This window comes from Pseudophryne corroboree, chromosome 3, assembly GCF_028390025.1.
Source record: "Pseudophryne corroboree isolate aPseCor3 chromosome 3, aPseCor3.hap2, whole genome shotgun sequence".
NCBI classification, from domain to species: Eukaryota; Metazoa; Chordata; class Amphibia; order Anura; family Myobatrachidae; genus Pseudophryne; species Pseudophryne corroboree.
The window spans coordinates 366,052,687-366,070,062 of NC_086446.1; the positions used below are offsets into that span (position 1 = coordinate 366,052,687).

At 43.1% G+C, this 17,376-nt stretch overlaps 1 protein-coding gene and 1 pseudogene across 5 annotated transcripts in view; both read right to left on the minus strand.

Annotated features, from left to right (window-relative positions):
- The window catches only part of B4GALNT2 (beta-1,4-N-acetyl-galactosaminyltransferase 2 (SID blood group)), a 230,382-nt gene that overhangs the window by 91,981 nt on the left and 121,025 nt on the right, over window positions 1–17,376 (minus strand). The window lies entirely within an intron of this gene.
- Window positions 2,267–2,385, minus strand: LOC134896984 (5S ribosomal RNA; annotated as a pseudogene).

Sequence of the window (17,376 nt, forward strand, 5' to 3'; positions counted from 1 at the left end):
GTATAAATCTCACATTAATGATATAAAAAGGTGACTGTTCCCAAATGGGATGTGATTTTATCAAATTAGTCCAATCTCTTATCAAAATTCCTCGTGTTAAGGGGGGTACACAGAGAGATGTGTGCTGTGCGATCTATCATAGACCGCTCAGCACACATCTCTCCACACGCTCAGCCCACAGCGCGATGTGTGCTGAGCGAGGGGGGGGGGTGCTCACTTCACATTGCACTGAAGTGAGTGACCAGCTAGATTGAGCTTATATGCACGCGCATGGGTACTAGTAATTCTCTGTGCTTCACGCTTAATAAACCCCCAACATTAACAAATGATAGTAACTATGCACATATAATAATACATACCTTCCACAAGCTGTGACACTGCAAAACTCATATGCTGCTCTTGCAGAGGTACAACTAATAGAGGACCAGCAGAACAGGAGGATATGGGGACTTCTACTAACTATAGGAACTGGAGAAGAAACAGGAAAATTGCATCTCCAAAAAGGACTGCACTTCTCTCAGGAGATTCCATTATTAGAGGAATACATCTGGGAAATGCAAATAATGTAGAGATACAAGTAAGGTGCTTTCCTGGAGCCACAGCACCAAAGGATAAAGAGCTCATGCTAAGAATTGTGAAGGCAGCAAGAAAAAAAGGGGAGGTGGCTGTCATTGTCTACCTAAGGACAAATGACCTGGCTAATGCTGAAGGCATGACCATAAAAGATGAATTTAGGAAGTTAGGGACTGCTCTGAAGCAGGTGGCAACCACTGTAACTTTTTCAGAAGTATTGCCAGTACACAGAGGGGAAGATGGAACTTATCACATCAGAAACTTCAATGTTTGGCTAAAGACCTTGTGCAATGAGGAGAGATTTGGATTTATAGGCCATATTCACACCAGGTGATATAGGAGCTTATACAAAAGTGATGGCCTGCACCCATCTTCAAGAGAACAAGTATACTAACTGAACAGTTTTGATTCTTCATCAAGAACTATTTAAACTAGCAGAGGGGAGCAGTGAACCAAATAGGAATAAAGCAATCTGCTCCCCCAACTCAGGGGTATTGTTTTTGCAGACAAATGGAAGAGTAAGCATGTCCACAACAACAGAAGATAATTAAGATCAAAATAAGCATAGTCAGAGATAGCAACAGGAAAAACACAAACAAAACTCTAAAAGCTACAGTATGTGTGCGAATGTTTGAAGCTTAGGAAAGAAAATACTACCTTAATATAAAGTATTGAAGAAAAAAACTGAGCCCCTTTGGGTCACCATAGAAACAGGGGAGAAGTTGATTTTTCATATTGAGTGATATACAGGCCCCCTGCTAAGGAAGAGGACAATAACCTTTTGAAGGACATCACTAAAATGGCATTAAAAGGAGATGTAATAATTATGGGAGACTTTAATCATCCTGATGTAAACTGGGAGGTACAAGGTAAGGGATTGAAGTCTGCACTGGATAGGATTGTTAAGAGCAAAAGAAAATCAAACACAGTAGCGAATAATTAGTGTTTTGTGTAACAAACATTAGACTACTGACTTTGGCCTCATGGGTTTTGTGCAGTAGTGTCTGGTTGATGGAGCTCCCAGAAATGAGTTCAGGACAAACTACTTTGTAGGGTTTTGCAGAGGTGCAAGAAGACTGTTTAGTCTCTCTGGGGAACTCTTTTTATACAATAAGGTAAGTATATAAGTTTGTTATATTGTAGATATCATGTTGGTAGGTAAGTGAAACTATATTCGTTTAAACTTAACTTTTATTGAGAACATACAGATGAAAATAACAATTAAAATTGTCAATGACTTAAACACATATTAAATAGCACCAAATCAGTAGCTCACTTCTTTTTAATGTAATTGTCTAGTCTCCAAGTGGGCACTGTCAATATCAAGTGTAAGCAATAACAATAATAGGCATTTGTTAGAGCGAGAAGTTCTATTTTTCAGTTTTTATTATCTCAAATGAAGATAATTAAGTGCATACTGGGAAGAAACTGAAAATAACAGGTTCAGTCTTTATGACTCAACAGCAATCAATGTTTCATACTTTTTCTTATGGGGTAACCAAATGAGTAGCCATTCAGTAATACCACACCCTTGGTCCACAAGACAGAAAGGAATAGTAACCAGTCACTTCTGCTTTTGCCCGTTTCCATCGAATGGGCAATGAGAGAGTGTTTGCGCCACACTTATCTGGTTGCAAAGGAAGTAAATTACACGTCTGCTTTCCCTGGTATATGTTTGGGTCACGTTTCCAAGATACTACAGTACTGGATATTTCCAGAGGGTTTCCCTTTCTGGTACTGATCTGGCTCAACACTGCTTAGCCTCCAAGATCAAATGGGATCGGGCATATCCAGTGTGGTATGACTGTAGAAATTTGTGGGAAAAGTTTAGTTTCATGCTCTGCCTTACCCAAATTGGATGAGAGAGTGTAATTAGAAAAAGAAATAGCTGGGTCGTGAGAAATGTATAGGTTAATAATAGTACAAGTTACTGAAAAAGGTAAGAAATGCACTTCTGCTGTCCGTATGGGAGCCTCTGTTACTAATGAGCATTGCAGAGGGGAACCCTCTGATCGGATGAGAGAGTGCATGAAAAGGGACTGAGGAAGAAGGGTGTTTAATACAGAACGAGAAAATCAATCAAGGATATCATAAACAACGGTCAGCCTAGATCAGGTCTAAATGACAAGTTATTATATCCAAAGGAAAGGGGAAGGTTACCATATGATAACAATTGGTAAAGTTACTAAAGTTACATAAAATTACGTTGAATTACATTCCCAGTATTTTTTAAGTATAGCACGGTATTCTGCATAACATCAAACATCAACAAGTGCATCAAAAGATCTTATAAAAATGAAGTTTTTCTATATCATGGCGCTCTGCACAATTTAAAGCATCAGGAATATGTCAAAAAGTTACGTAAGGTCGGCCTTATTGCAATGCCTGGGATGTTAGTTACATCAAAGATAAACTGGCTAGAGGCATGCAGTGATTAGCGTATCTAAAGAGGCCATATAGGGGTGACACTATCTCACTACAGAGTGTCCACTGCGATGCACTATCACAGCAGTTGCATTTGTAATAATACGATGTGTAGCACAATGCTGTGCACAATTTAGAAATAATAAAAAGTGTGTCAGAAAGTTACCTGCAGCGGTATGATTCTGTGGTTCAATGTCCCACACAGTTGCACACATCAACTTATGTCAAAACAATTACATAAGGCCACTACTATAATGATGTTCCAAGTGTCAGCTATGTCTAGTATATGTCAGCCCAAAATGTTAAATGATGTCAGGATACCTTATTGTGGTATAATACACAGTTTAATATATCAGATGGCTGACACAGAGCCAGTAGTGTTACAATACATACGATGTCAACTGCTTGGTAATTTATCCAATTGGATACAGAGCTATGATGTTTAAAACACAGAGATTTCCATCGTTCAAGTTATCAGCTCAAGTAAAGCTTCACTGACCAAATGTTGTATCCAAGGAGAGAGTAAACATATGTTATTTCAATTTATGTGGTTACAACCGTAGCAGCCCAGTGTTTCACTGTGACAAGATACTCTGCACAGCCTGAAACCCTCAAAAAGTATCCAGGAAGATTTTGTTTGACACACTAACGCTAATAGAGCTCTGTGAAGTGTCAGCAACTGCCTTAATTTTGCAGTGAATCACAGAACATTGGGGGTCATTCCGAGTTGTTCGCTCGTTGCCGATTTTCACAACAGAGCGATTAAGGCAAAAATGCTCATGCGCATGGTACGCAGTGAGCATGCGCTAAGTATTTTAGCACAAAACTTAGTAGATTTACTCATGTCCGAACAAAAATTTTCATAGTTGAAGTGATTAGAGTGTGATTGACAGGATGTGGGTGTTTCTGGGCGGAAACTGACCGTTTTCAGGGAGTGTGTGGAAAAACGCAGGCGTGCCAGGATAAAACGCAGGAGTGTCTGGAGAAACGGGGGAGTGGCTGGCCGAACGCAGGGCGTGTTTTTGACGTCAAACCAGGAACGAAACGGGCTGAGCTGATCGCAGTGTAGGAGTAAGTCTCGAGCTACTCAGAAACTGCTAAGAATTTTCTATTCGCAATTCTGCTAATCTTTCGTTCGCAATTCTGCTAAGCTACACTCCCAGAGGGCGGCGGCCTAGCGTGTGCAATGCTGCTAAAATCTGCTAGTGAGCGAACAACTCGGAATGAGGGCCTATATTGTGAAGCTTCGCTGACCAAATTTTGTATACAAAGAAAAAGTAGCCATGTATTTTAACAATCTATATAGTTACATCTGTAACAGCCCAGTGTTTCACTGAGACAAGATACTCTGTACTGCCTAAGAATATCAAAATGTATCCCAGAAGATTTATTGTTGGACAGAATAACGTTAACAGAGCTCCGTGAGGTATCAGGAACTGCCTTAATTATTCAATCAATTACAAGGCTGTATTGTGCAAAGCGCAGAGTGAAATAAATTGTGAAGTTTAAGGAATAGAGAGCAGTTTACTCAAATGAGCCCAGCATCCAATAATATAAATATATACACGTGTTTCTCCTCCTAGTCTATGGTATAGTGCATATCTCAAAGTTTAATAATGTATACATAAAATCACACTACCAATTAACACTAGCCGTTCCAAAATGGGCTTGTATGCAAATCAGTTACTAAATCTAGATCTAGAGTTTTGATTAGAGTTTGTACTGTTGCCACAGGTGTTCGATGTTTAAATCTGCACAGGTATCATACTATCATACATTGGAACTTATCTTACTGCCTCACGTGTATACAGTTAGGCGAATCCCCGTGTGTGCTATGTAGAGAAACAGCGCTGGGGAAGGAGACTTTGGTGTGCCGCGGGCAGCTGGGGAGCTCTATTCAGTGCATAACAGTGCACTGAGACGAAGAGTCAGCCTGACCGGAGCCCCATCTCGTCTTATGTGTAAGGTGCACTACTATTGTGAGCATTCTGTGTATAAGCAGCACTTCTGTTGGCATTATGTGTAAGCAACACTACTCTGGTCATTATGTGTAAGGGGCACTACAACTGTGGGCATTATGTGTAAAGGGCACTACTACTGTGGGAATTGTGTATAAGGGGCACTACTGTGGGGCATAATGTGTATAAAGAGTACCATTGTCTAGCACAATGTAAATAAAGGTCACTACTATGATTGTCTATTATTAAATATTTGATTTAGACCTGAAATTCATTAATGTTGATCAATTAAAATCAATCGATTTTACTACATTGTGATGTCGGTCCCCGGCAAAAGCAGTGTCAGAGAAGAGGATGGTAAGAATAGGTGAGGGAAGGGGTTAAAAGGAAGGGGGAAGGATAGGGAGTGAAGGGAGGCCCTCCTCCAGGCGAACTGCCTCCTTCTGCTTTGTTACGGCCCACAAGCTGTAGTAATGAGTCAGTGTGACTAAGTATTAGCACATTTGTTAATGCTGCTGAGGGCTCCTTCAGCTGAGGGCTGCACCGCTAGTGGTTCTGCCTCTGACTTTAAGCTCTCCCCTGATCACTGTGAGCTGTCATCATTTGTCATCTCCAGTGGTTCTCTCTGGCCTAACCTGTACAGCAGGATCTGTACAAACGTTTAACACTATGTAAGTACAGTTAGTATATTTGTATGTTTACTAGTGATGTGCACCGGACATTTTTCGGGTTTTGTGTTTTGGTTTTGGATTCGGTTCCGCGGCCGTGTTTTGGATTCGGACGCGTTTTGGCAAAACCTCACCGAACATTTTTTGTCGGATTCGGGTGTTTTTTACAAAAAACCCTAAAAAACAGCTTAAATTATAGAATTTGGGGGTCATTTTGATCCCATAGTTTTATTAACCTCAATAACCATAATTTCCACTCATTTCCAGTCTATTCTGAACACTTCACACCTCACAATATTATTTTTAGTCCTAAAATTTGCACCGAGGTCGCTGGATGGCTAAGCTAAGCGACACAAGTGGCCGACACAAACACCTGGCCCATCTAGGAGTGGCACTGCAGTGTCAGGCAGGATGGCACTTCAAAAAAATTGTCCCCAAACAGCACATGATGCAAAGAAAAAAAGAGGCGCACCAAGGTCGCTGTGTGACTAAGCTAAGCGACACAAGTGACCGACACAAACACCTGGCCCATCTATGAGTGGCACTGCAGTGTCAGGCAGGATGGCACTTCAAAAAATTGTCCCCAAACAGCACATGATGCAAAGAAAAAAAGAGGCGCACCAAGGTCGCTGTGTGACTAAGCTAAGCGACACAAGTGGCCGACACAAACACCTGGCCCATCTAGGAGTGGCACTGCAGTGTCAGGCAGGATGGCACTTCAAAAAAATTGTCCCCAAACAGCACATGATGCAAAGAAAAAAAGAGGCGCACCAAGGTCGCTGTGTGACTAAGCTAAGCGACACAAGTGACCGACACAAACACCTGGCCCATCTATGAGTGGCACTGCAGTGTCAGGCAGGATGGCACTTCAAAAAATTGTCCCCAAACAGCACATGATGCAAAGAAAAAAAGAGGCGCACCAAGGTCGCTGTGTGACTAAGCTAAGCGACACAAGTGGCCGACACAAACACCTGGCCCATCTAGGAGTGGCACTGCAGTGTCAGGCAGGATGGCACTTCAAAAAAATTGTCCCCAAACAGCACATGATGCAAAGAAAAATGAAAGAAAAAAGAGGTGCAAGATGGAATTGTCCTTGGGCCCTCCCACCCACCCTTATGTTGTATAAACAGGACATGCACACTTTAACGAACCCATTATTTCAGCGACAGGGTCTGCCACACGACTGTGACTGAAATGACTGGTTGGTTTGGGCCCCCACCAAAAAAAGAAGCAATCAATCTCTCCTTGCACAAACTGGTTCTACAGAGGCAAGATGTCCACCTCATCATCATCCTCCGATTTCTCACCCCTTTCACTGTGTATATCCCCCTCCTCACAGATTATTAATTCGTCCCCACTGGAATCCACCATCTCAGGTCCCTGTGTACTTTGTGAAGGCAATTGCTGCTGGTGAATGTCTCCACGGAGGAATTGATTATAATTCATTTTGATGAACATCATCTTCTCCACATTTTCTGGAAGTAACCTCGTACGCCGATTGCTGACAAGGTGAGCGGCTGCACTAAACACTCTTTCGGAGTACACACTGGAGGGAGGGCAACTTAGGTAGAATAAAGCCAGTTTGTGCAAGGGCCTCCAAATTGCCTCTTTTTCCTGCCAGTATACGTACGGACTGTCTGACGTGCCTACTTGGATGCGGTCACTCATATAATCCTCCACCATTCTTTCAATTGTGAGAGAATCATATGAAGTGACAGTAGACGACATGTCAGTAATCGTTGGCAGGTCCTTCAGTCCGGACCAGATGTCAGCACTCGCTCCAGACTGCCCTGCATCACCGCCAGCGGGTGGGCTCGGAATTCTTAGCCTTTTCCTCGCACCCCCAGTTGCGGGAGAATGTGAAGGAGGAGATGTTGACGGGTCACGTTCCGCTTGACTTGACAATTTTCTCACCAGCAGGTCTTTGAACCTCTGAAGACTTGTGTCTGCCGGAAAGAGAGATACAACGTAGGTTTTAAATCTAGGATCGAGCACGGTGGCCAAAATGTAGTGCTCTGATTTCAACAGATTGACCACCCGTGAATCCTGGTTAAGCGAATTAAGGGCTCCATCAACAAGTCCCACATGCCTAGCGGAATCGCTCTGTTTTAGCTCCTCCTTCAATGTCTCCAGCTTCTTCTGCAAAAGCCTGATGAGGGGAATGACCTGACTCAGGCTGGCAGTGTCTGAACTGACTTCACGTGTGGCAAGTTCAAAGGGTTGCAGAACCTTGCACAACGTTGAAATCATTCTCTACTGCACTTGAGTCAGGTGCATTCCCCCTCCTTTGCCTATATCGTGGCCAGATGTATAGGCTTGAATGGCCTTTTGCTGCTCCTCCATCCTCTAAAGCATATAGAGGGTTGAATTCCACCTCGTTACCACCTCTTGCTTCAGATGATGGCAGGGCAGGTTCAGGATTGTTTGGTGGTGCTCCAGTCTTCTGTACGCGGTGGCTGAATGCCGAAAGTGGCCCGCAATTCTTCGGGCCACCGACAGCATCTCTTGCACGCCCCTGTCGTTTTTTAAATAATTCTGCACCACCAAATTCAATGTATGTGCAAAACATGGGAAGTGCTGGAATTTGCCCAGATGTAATGCACGCACAATATTGCTGGCATTGTCCGATGTCACAAATCCCCAGGAGAGTCCAATTGGGGTAAGCCATTCTGCGATGATCTTCCTCAGTTTCCGTAAGAGGTTGTCAGCTGTGTGCCTCTTCTGGAAAGCGGTGATACAAAGCGTAGCCTGCCTAGGAACGAGTTGGCATTTGCGAGATGCTGCTACTGGTGCCGCAGCTGCTGTTCTTGCTGCGGGAGGCAATACATCTACCCAGTGGGCTGTCACAGTCATATAGTCCTGAGACTGCCCTGCTCCACTTGTCAACATGTCCGTGGTTAAGTGGACATTGGGTACAACTGCATTTTTTAGGACACTGGTGAGTCTTTTTCTGAGGTCTGTGTACATTTTCGGTATCGCCTGCCTAGAGAAATGGAACCTAGATGGTATTTGGTACCGGGGACACAGTACCTCAATCAAGTCTCTAGTTGCCTCTGAATTAACGGTGGTTACCGGAACCACGTTTCTCACCGCCCAGGCTGCCAAGGCCTGAGTTATCTGCTTTGCAGCAGGATGACTGCTGTTATATTTCATCTTCCTCGCAAAGGACTGTTGGACAGTCAATTGCTTACTGGAAGTAGTACAAGTGGTCTTCCGACTTCCCCTCTGGGATGACGATCGACTCCCAGCAGCTACAACAGCAGCGCCAGCAGCAGTAGGCGTTACACTCAAGGATGCATCGGAGGAATCCCAGGCAGGAGAGGACTCGTCAGACTTGCCAGTGACATGGCCTGCAGGACTATTGGCTTTCCTGGGTAAGGAGGAAATTGACACTGAGGGAGTTGGTGGTGTGGTTTGCAGGAGCTTGGTTACAAGAGGAAGGGATTTAGTGGTCAATGGACTGCTTCCGCTGTCACCCAAAGTTTTTGAACTTGTCACTGACTTATGATGAATGCGCTGCAGGTGACGTATAAGGGAGGATGTTCCGAGGTGGTTAACGTCCTTACCCCTACTTATTACAGCTTGACAAAGGCAACACACGGCTTGACACCTGTTGTCCGCATTTGTGTTTAAATAATTCCACACCGAAGACCTGATTTTTTTTTATTTTGACCAGGCATGTCAATGGCCATATTCGTCCCACGGACAACGTGTGTCTCCCCGGGTGCCTGACTTAAACAAACCACCTCACCATCAGAATCCTCGTCAATTTCCTCCCCAGCGCCAGCAACACCCATATCCTCATCCTGGTGTACTTCAACAGTGACATCTTCAATTTGACTATCAGGAACTGGACTGCGGGTGCTCCTTCCAGCACTTGCAGGGGGCGTGCAAATGGTGGAAGGTGCAAGCTCTTCCCGTCCAGTGTTGGGAAGGTCAGGCATCGCAACCGACACAATTGGACTCTCCTTGGGGATTTGTGATTTTGGAGAACGCACAGTTCTTTGCTGTGCTTTTGCCAGCTTAAGTCTTTTCTTTTTTCTAGCGAGAGGATGAGTGCTTCCATCCTCATGTGAAGCTGAACCACTAGCCATGAACATAGGCCAGGGCCTCAGCCGTTCCTTGCCACTCCGTGTCGTAAATGGCATATTGGCAAGTTTACGCTTCTCCTCAGACGTTTTTAATTTTGATTTTTGGGTCATTTTACTGAACTTTTGTTTTTTGGATTTTACATGCTCTCTACTATGACATTGGGCATCGGCCTTGGCAGACGACGTTGATGGCATTTCATCGTCTCGGCCATGACTAGTGGCAGCAGCTTCAGCACGAGGTGGAAGTGGATCTTGATCTTTCCCTATTTTAACCTCCACATTTTGTTCTCCATTTTTTAATGTGTGGAATTATATGGCAGTAATTATCAATAGCAATGGCCTACCACTATATATACTGCGCACAACTGAAATGCACCACAGGTATGGATGGATAGTATACTTGACGACACAGAGGTAGGTAGAGCAGTGGCCTTCCGTACCATACTGCTATATATACTGGTGGTCACTGTCAGCAATCTGCAAAACTAAAATGCACCACAGGTATAGAATGTAGATGGATAGTATACTTAATGACGACACAGAGGTAGGTACAGCAGTGGCCTTCCGTACCGTACTGCTATATATAGTATACTGGTGGTCACTGTGTCAGCAAACTGCAAAACTAACAAGCACCACAGGTATAGAATGTAGATGGATAGTATACTTAATGACAACACAGAGGTAGGTACAGCAGTGGCCTTCCGTACCGTAATGCTATATATTGTATACTGGTGGTTACTGTGTCAGCAAACTGCAAAACTAAAATGCACCACAGGTATAGAATGTAGATGGATAGTATACTTAATGACGACACAGAGGTAGGTACAGCAGTGGCCTTCCGTACTGCTATATATAGTATACTGGTGGTCACTGTGTCAGCAAACTGCAAAACTAAAATGCACCACAGGTATAGAATGTAGATGGATAGTATACTTAATGACGACACAGAGGTAGGTACAGCAGTGGCCTTCCGTACCGTACTGCTATATATAGTATACTGGTGGTCACTGTGTCAGCAAACTGCAAAACTAAAATGCACCACAGGTATAGACTGTAGATGGATAGTATACTTAATGACGACACAGAGGTAGGTACAGCAGTGGCCTTCCGTACCGTACTGCTATATATACTGGTGGTCACTGTGTCAGCAAACTGCACAACTGAAATGCACCACAGGTATAGAATCTAGATGGATAGTATACTTAATGACGACACAGAGGTAGGTACAGCAGTGGCCTACTGTACCGTAATGCTATATATTATATACTGGTGGTCACTGGTCAGCAAAACTCTGCACTGTACTCCTCCTATATAATATTATACTGGTGGTCCCCAGTCCCCACAATAAAGCAGCACACTGAGCACAGATATGGAATGTTTTTCAGGCAGACAACGTATACTGGTGGTCACTGTCAGCAAAACTCTGCACTGTACTCCTGCTATATAATACAGCTGCTCCCCAGTCCCCACAATTAAGCAGTGTGAGCACAGATATATGCAGCACACTGAGCACAGATATGGAGCATTTTTTTCAGGCAGAGAACGGATAACTGGTGGTCACTGATCAGCAAAACTCTGCACTGTACTCCTCCTATATTATACAGCTGCTCCCCAGCCCTCCCCACAATTAAGCAATAGTGCACAATCAAGTTCAACAATAACGGAGAGGACGCCAGCCACGTCCTTTCCCTAACATTTCCAATGCTCGAGTTAAAATGGCGGTGACGCGCTGCTGCTTATATAGAATCCGAATCTCGCAAGAATCCGACAGCGGGATGATGACGTTCGGGCGCGCTCGGGTTACCCGAGCCATACGGGAGAATCCGAGTATGCCTCGGACCCGTGTAAAATGGGTGAAGTTGGGGGGGGTTCGGTTTGCGAGGAACCGAACCCGCTCATCACTAATGTTTACTTTAATGTATTTCCATATATAGGTGAATACTGACCTTCAGTTATAGTATTGTGTGTCTGTGACACATAATATATCAAACTATTGATACAATAACATTATTTATATTGTACACGTCAGTAGAACTTTTTCTTTACTTTTTAAAAGATAAAGGAGCTTTTATTGTAAACACTTGACCTTTCCATTATTTTCTGCTCTCTTATTAATTAACCTTTTATTTAATTTGGCATTTGACACCTTTACAGGTACTGGTCATGACAAGAAAAGAAACTTCTGTGTGGGGGGATGGCTTTATAGAGCTACTTTAAAACATAAATTTATATCCAGGATGTGATAAACTGAGCAGGTTTATTACACTGGTCGACAAACAGTGCTGGTTTTAGGTGTGGGCTAGCAGGGAGGCCACCAGGGCAGTCTGAGAGCATGGCTGCAGTCTGGGCCATAACTAGTGTAGGGCAAGTGGTGTGGGTGCACCATCTGCACTTACCCTGATGGCATATTCCACCCTCCCAAAGGCTCATCTCAGCTAATTTCTGCCTTGAAAAGTGTAAGCTGTGGTTGATGATTATTGGTAGAGGGGTGGTGGCTTGTTTCAATCCCTTGGCCAGTTCAGAGTTCTTGATAAAGGTGGTGAAAACCAAAACGTTGAACGAATGAACAGACTTGGTCAGTCATTTATTCATCTATATGAAATCCTGTGAGTGCCGCCCTTCAAACATTGACATATATTTTGACACTGATGCATTCTGTATTGTTCCTCTATCTGCAGTGGGGGCCGGTTAGGAATCCTAGCGTCCAAGTCCGGACTCCAAGCAGCGCTGTATACATTGCTATGAACAAGCTGGTAACTATGGATTGACGTCACCGGAAGTGACGCCCGCAACCGGAAGATGCGATCAAGACCCGGCTCCCGCTGCAGACACTGGTCCATGCCTATTTAGGTAAGTCTATTGAAATTGCTGAAGTTTGTACATCTATTGTCTGCCTTGAAAAAGGTGCTTCAGTGGCACCGAAATGTCACTGTATGACATAGATGTAATGTTATTTATTCACTAGATACTACTTTGAAAAATCGGGAGTGCCACAATTTATCTTTGCATAATATATATATGTACAATTAAAACTGCTGGCAGTGGCTGCTACTTTGCGGTGAGGGAGAAGGGCAATTGCTCATACTTCAGCCTGCAAAGGACAATGGGAGGTGGAGCTGCTGCAGCCGGACATGCACAGGAGCCCTCCTCGCAGAGCGGCGGCCATATTTGATAGGGGCAGCCAACTCTGCTTGAATACAGACTGCCCATCAGAATCCCCGGAGTGGCACGGCACAGCAATGCAACCTGTCATATCTACACTCTCTGCACCCGTGCCGGCGCTACAGTAGGTGGCTCTGCTCAGGTATGCAAGAGCAGAGCCGACGAATAATGGCTGCCCCCACAGACCACCAATGGTACCAGAGCCAGCCCCTAGGTGAAGGCAGATGCTCTAGGCAGTTGCCTAGTCTGCCTATAGCTAGGGCCGGCTCTTCTAATGTACATCAAATGGACATACTGTACATACATACATACCATACATACATACACACAATATAGATATCTAATTGTGGGCTCCTTCCATAATTAATTTAGATTGTCATAGTGAAAATATATATTATCCAAAGCACTGCTTGGTGCAAATGTCACTCATATGTTTACATACAAATATCATATACTGTATATTGTGTGTTTTACAGATAAATGGATCCTGTCTAGTATAACATCTCATATTTTGGGGAGAGAATCTCTCTGGGGGTAATTCAGATCTGATCGCTGCTGTGTGTTTTCGCACAGTGGCGATCAGATCCGAACTGCACATGCACCGGAATGCGCAGCTGCGATGGACAACTGCAAAGGGGATCGCCGGTCAGCGACGGGTTGGTGCGAAGGATCCATTCGCACGGGCTTTTGCAGGGAGCTTGACATGAAGAGGGCATTTCTGGGTGGCAACTGACCATTTTCAGGGAGTGTCTGGAAAAACACAGGCAGGTCCAAGCTATTGAAGGGTTGGTGTCTGACGCCAAATCCGGTCCCGATCAGCCTGATGTGATCGCAGCGGCTGAGTAAGTCCTGGACTGCACAGGGACTGCACAAAATCAGTTTGTGCAGCTCTGCTACACATGCGTTCGCACACTTGCACAGTGAAAATACACTCCCCCTGTAGGCGGCGACTATCTGAACGCAGGACAGCAAAAATCGCTGCCTAGCAATCAGATATGAATTACCCCCTCTGTTAGTTATAGGAGTGCAGAATTCCTATTTCTCACAAGGTTTGGTACCATATATATACCCTTTTTACACCAAACAAATAACCCGGTATCGACCCTGCATATTGCCGGGTTGACACGGGTCGGCATGCGGTATGAAAGCGCTATAGTCGAAATCTCGGGTCATCTGACCCGGTAATTCAACCCGGTAATAAAGCAGTGTTATTCCCTGGTTGAATACCGGGCAGTGGCAGCATAAACGGGCTCCAGGGTCAATGTGACCCGGGACCCGTTCACTACAACAGGGAGAGGCGGCGCGGAGATGATCTCATCTCCCAGTGCCGCCTCCGTCCCCGCCGCCGGCTCTGCTCCCCCGCCACTATGGCAACCTGCCCGGCATATTGCCGGGTTGGTGAAGCCAGCAGCAGCGTCCAATGCCGGATCCCGCCCGGGAAGGACCCGTTTCCAATTCCCGGATGGGACCAGCATTACATAGTTACATAGTTGTTGAGGTTGAAAAAAGACAAATGTCCATCGAGTTCAGTCTATATTAAATGCTGTATCCCTGGATATTTTTTTCCGCTAGGAATTTATCTATTTCATTTTTAAGCTTATTGATTGAGTCCACCATTATTACCTTCTCTGGCAGAGAATTTCAATCCTTACAGCTCTTACTGTGAAGAACCCTTTACTCTGTTGAGTATGGAAATTTTTTTCTTCTAACCTCAGGGGGTGTCCTCGTGTCCTATGTAGTGTTTTTTTGGTAATCAAATCATTTAATAAATCCTTGTATTGTCCCTTAATGTATTTATAAATATTAATAATGTCCTCTCTCAGTCAAATCTTTTCCAGTATGAACATATCAAGCCTTTTAAGTCTTTCCTCATAATCCAGTGCCTCTAACCCCTTTACCAGTTTGGTGGCTCGCCTCTGTACTCTTTCGAGTTCCAAGATAACTTTTTTATAGTATGGTGCCCAAAACTGTACACAGTATTCCAGGTGTGGCCGCACCAAGGATTTATACAGAGGCAGGATTACACTCTCATCCCATGTCTCCATACCCCGTTTTATGCATGATAAAACCTTATTAGCCTTTGCTGCTGCATTTTGACATTGCAAACTGCTACCAAGTTTATTATCGATGAGCACTCCCAAATCTTTTTCAACTACCGTTATCCCTAAATTTTCCCCATTTAGTTTATAGGCTGCCTGATTGTTCTTAGGAGGTAATTCCAAGTTGATCGCAGCAGGATTTTTGATAGCAATTGGGCAAAACCATGTGCACTGCAGGGGAGGCAGATTTAACATGTGCAGAAAGAGTTAGATTTGGGTGGGTTATTTTATTTCTGTGCAGGGTAAATACTGGCTGCTTTATTTATACACTGCAAATTAGATTGCAGATTGAACACACCCCACCCAAATCTAACTCTCTGCACATGTTATATCTGCCTCCCCTGCAGTGCACATGGTTTTGCCCAATTGCTAACAAAAATCCTGCTGCGATCAACTTGGAATTACCCCCTTAGTCCCAAAGTGCATAACTTTACATTTGTCTATATTGAACCTCATTCTCCATTTATCCGCCCAGACCTCAAGTCTAGAGAAGTCATTCTGTAGAGATTCAACATCCTTGTCTGAATTAATTATTCTACATAGTTTAGTATCATCTGCGAAAATTGACACTGTGCTTTCCAGTCCCTCTCCTAGGTCATTAATGAATATGTTAAACAGCAATGGCCAGAGTACTGAGCCCTGCGGTATTCCACGCAATACTGAAGCCCATTCAGAGTACATCCCATCAATCCCCACTCGCTGTTCCCTATTAAACAGCCAATTACTCACCCAAGTACAAATAGTGTTTCCTACCCCAAGCTCTCTTAAGGGGGGTACTCACGGAGAGATCCATGCTTAAAATCTAAGCACACACAGATATAGTATCTGCACACTCAATCTTGTACTAATATATTGTGGGTAAATGTTTTCCGTCACCATAAACCCACTTGGCAAAAAACCCCTTCTTCCTAATAACAAAAAATATTCTATATAGGAGGGGGTGCAGTCAACTACAGTAATTGTAAGCTAGAATTGGGGTGGGGAAAAAGACAAGGAGAAGTCTGTACTGTTGACGCACTTGAGACAGAGATGATTATATACTAAAAAGTAACCTTTATTAGATATGTATTAAAATGAGATGTACATTTATATGTTTTATCCCAAACTCGCAGTGAAACATAAGGTTTAAAATCACAAAACAGACATATAAGTGAAATAGAGAAAATAAAGAAATGTGAATGAAAGATTAAAAGGCGTGTCCACGTGTGATTACTTATTATGCCACCTTCACGAAATTATCCTGTATATGACCAGGTTGTTGATGTAAACAATTCTGTGATGTGGTATTGTTAGTGACACAGTTATGAAACTGACCAATTACTGATGTAAATAATTCTATAATATGATATTATTAGTGACATAATTATGAAACTGACCAATCATCAGGGATCACTATATCTTTATGTCCCTTAAAGCTATATTCCCGATTATATTTCCACAGACGGATAGATTCAATATATATAGTGTAAAGAATGGGTCTCCAAAGTTGGGATGTTTTATATTTATTGTTATCCCAAGAGGAGAAAATTGCTCCAATTCAATTATAGGGTCTATTTATTTGATAGGGTACTTGCAAGTAAGATTACTGTAAAGAATGTGGCAATTCCAGTGGTCAAATATAGCCCTCTTCCTTTGTAATACTAATCAGACCCTTTTCGGTCTGATTTCAATAGGATCGATGTTGCCTTCCCTAGAGATATAGCAATCTCAAGTCTACTGGGAAGCACATATAATTACTCAGACAGCTTGCTTCGTCTAATTTCGTGTCAGCTATTGTTAACAGGTAGAGTTGCTTAAAGGAATGTAGCAATTCCAGTTATCTTATATAGCACTCTTCCTTTATAATAGCAATCATGGTTTACATGACTTTAATTTTAGTATAAATAGTACTGCTTTCTTAAGAGGTATGGCAATCTCTAATATCCTAGAAAGCAAACATTATAATTCGTCCTACCTCATGTCAGTTAATACTGACAACTACTATATATATATATATAGTAGTTCTATATATATATATATATATATATATATATATATATATATATTATTACTAAATATATTATGGTTAGCACATGATACAACTAGTAGTGCATAGAAATAATATAATCCATATAATGCTTAGTGAGTCTTTACAGCAGTTAAGTTTGGTATTTCTCTCAATTATATTTATCCTGACGAAGCTGCCATAGACGCAGTGAAACACGCGTGTAGGGCACGGCGTGTCCACGTGTGCTTTACTCTGAAATGTTGAAAATGATTACACATGACTGCAACATGTTATTTAGTAATCTCCACTAATAGAAAACTGACATTGAGTAAGATAGATAGGAATAGATTAGTGGCAAGTTAATCTGATTTAGTTCAGGATAAATATAATAGAGAGAAATACCAAACTAACCAT